At 44.5% G+C, this 2958-nt stretch overlaps 1 pseudogene; it reads right to left on the bottom strand.

Moving 5' to 3' along the window:
• Nucleotides 1-797: 797 nt before the first annotated feature.
• Nucleotides 798-2958, bottom strand: part of LOC102877121 — a 24598-nt pseudogene continuing 22437 nt past the window's right edge.

Here is a 2958-nt window from a genome sequence, read left to right as displayed (position 1 = left end):
AATTCAGTTTAAAGACTAAGGAGCGCCTGATCTATTTTCAGTTGCTTCCTATGATGCATCTGAAGTTTGGACCATGAGCAAGGAAACCAAGAGTCATGCATATCTCATGGACTGTGAAAAGAACAAACAAGTCTCTCTTGGAAGAAGGGTAGTCACTTACTAACTCCTTAGAGGTAAGGATAGGGCAACTTCATCTTACCTACTTTGGACATGCTGTCAAGAGGAAGCAGGTATTTTTTATTTTGGAGGGATCATACTGGGAAAGGTGGATGGTCAGAGAAAGAGAGGAAGACTCCCAAAAGATGACTGTAGGAGTGAACTCAAGCAAATTGGAATGCTTTTTTTTTCAGTGCCAGATATTTATTCCCCCCCTCACATGGGGCAGATCACACACAATATACACAGCCATTGGACTCATGGGAGAGGGTGGCACACCTGGGTCTGAGGGAAGGACAGGGTTTTCTCATGGCATGTGACAAAAACAGAGAAGGATACGCTCTCCCTACCCTCTCACTGGGCAGTGAGGGGACCTAGGGGCAAGCTCCACCTCTCATACCTCCCAGCCAATGAAAAGCCACCTTGGTGACATGTTTAATTCCAACCATTGTAGTAAACGGAGAAGTGATTGGCCAGGTCCCAGTCATTGTAAGAAAGGTGTAAACGGTAAAGGGAGGTACAAGAAAGACCCAGCCATGAGAGGGGGAAAGTGACACCATCAGAAGCACGTGTGGTGGTGATGGGGGGCAGTTATTTGGCGTCTGGGCTGCTTGGTAGAGGGTAGGAGAGATGAATGGAGCTTATTGTTCGGCACTGATGATGTCCACAAATTCAGGCTTGAGGGGCGCACCACCCACTAGGAAGGCATCCACATCCACTCCTTGCAGGTGGCCCCTGTCACAGAACCTCCATAACTGATACGAGTACTTTGAGTCACCGTGTCAGAGACATTGACTTGAGCCATCCCCGGAGCTTTTTATGTACTTCCTGGGCCTGCTGGAGTGTTTGCAGTCTTGCTGGTATCAATGGCCCACACTGGCTCATAAGCCGAGAGGACCTTGCTCCAGTCTGTCACATTATCTGCGATGACCTTGGTTTGCTCAAAAACGACCTCAGTGATGCCAGCCTCCCTCTCGTCCAGCTTCTCGCCAATGCTGGCAATGACTCCGAGTCCCTCTGCCAGGACATGGGCTACTTTTTGTCCAATCAGCTCATCTGATTCTCCAAAGGCATGCCTTCTTTCTGAGTGTCCCAGAACTACCCAAGTGGCTGCACAGTCTTTGATCATGCCAGGGCTGATCTCCCCAGTGAAGGCCCCATTAGTCACTTTGTAGCCGTTCTGTGCAGCCACAGCAATCTTGGCATCTACCTTCAGCCGAGCAAAGTCTGTGTGGTGGTAGGAGGTGCGCAAACAACCTCGACACCTTAGCGCGTTTAGAGGGTGATGAGTTCTTCCACACCCTTCTTTCGCCTGTTCATTTTCCAGTTTGCCCCCATGAAGAACTTCCTGGAGGGCGCCGTGGTGTTAGAGTCGACACACTGGAGGTCAGCACCACGGCAAATTGGAATTCTTAAAGATTGTGCATGATCAGGAAAGATTAAAATCTGTTTTTCATAGGTTTGCTATGAGCCCCAATTTACATGAGGGCACATAACACAATTCTTATCATGATTTTGGTAGACCCTGTTCTCCCTGAAACCTAGAAGAATATAATTTCTTGGTTCTTCTGGCTTCTGATAGCTCTGACGTTTCTTGAATTATGGTTGGAATTTCTTGCCATTGTCACATGTCCATCTTCTCTCTGACTGCCTCTGCTTTTCTTCTCTTTTATAAGAACACTACTCAGATTGGATAAGGGCTCAGGCCACTCCAGCATGACCTCATATTAACTTAACTTACAAACAAGATCAGGTTCACAGATAACTGAAGTTAAGGTTTCAACACATCTTTTTGGGCAGTAATAACTTACAGTCAGACACTAGAAAGTCTGAGTACAGAGGTCAAGATTTTTGATGAAAAAGGTATGATCCTAAAATACGGAATCCATCCCTCTTCTTCTCCTTTTATAAAAATGTTAGGAAAAAATCTGTGAGGATTCAGATATTATACGATTTAGGCAACTGTAAGATGATTCAGATGAGTAATGTGCAGTGAAGCGAGCCGCTATAGAAAAGTCTTGACCTTAGAATCAAGTCAGATTGCACTGATACTTATTATAAACTGGGATCAAGATATTTTGTTATAGAATGAAAAACTCTATAATATGTAAATAATGACACCTCAAATAAATTGGGTCTAGTATCAGAGCATATAAACCGGCAGAAAGGCCCAACTTTAGCACGGAGACAGAGGTAACAGCTAGTCAGCTCCATCTCACAGTGACCCTATGTACAAAAGAGCAGAACGGCTGAGCCCTGCACTGGACTACGAATGTCTGCTGTGCATAAGCAGAGAAAGTGCAAAAGATAGAAAAAGGCAGAATCTTTATCTTTATTGAAAATGTTAAAAAGTCTGAAGTGGATACATTTAGAAATACAGATTTAAGGGCATTACTTGAAGACAACACATACCTCCTGAAACAGAAACAACCTGAATTATATTCAAATTAGCAGATGGAAAAATAAGATGTAAGGGAACTTTGATAGATTAATGATAGGAAGGAACTCTGCTAATCCAGAGGCATAGCATTTGAATCCACCAGTTAATCTGCGGGAGAAAGAGAAGTCGTCTCCTCCTTTGCAATTTATATTGCTACTGGAGAATCAGCTACCAGTCAGTTTCAACTGGATAAGGACAATAATATTGGGTTAGAACTGACTGACAGTTGAACATCACGAAGGTTTTGTTGTTGTTTGTTATGTGCCGTCAAGTCGCTTGCGACTCATAGCGACTCTATGTACAACAGCCCTAAACTCTGCTCTGTCCTGTGCCAATCGCACTGTCTCTGACACTCCCATCCC

Source organism: Elephantulus edwardii, unplaced genomic scaffold (assembly GCF_000299155.1).
Source record: "Elephantulus edwardii isolate Elephantulus edwardi_28Jun2011 unplaced genomic scaffold, EleEdw1.0 scaffold00062, whole genome shotgun sequence".
Lineage (NCBI taxonomy): Eukaryota > Metazoa > Chordata > Mammalia > Macroscelidea > Macroscelididae > Elephantulus > Elephantulus edwardii.
The sequence above is the reverse complement of the archived record's forward strand: the minus strand, read 5'-3'. Positions and strand labels throughout refer to the sequence as shown.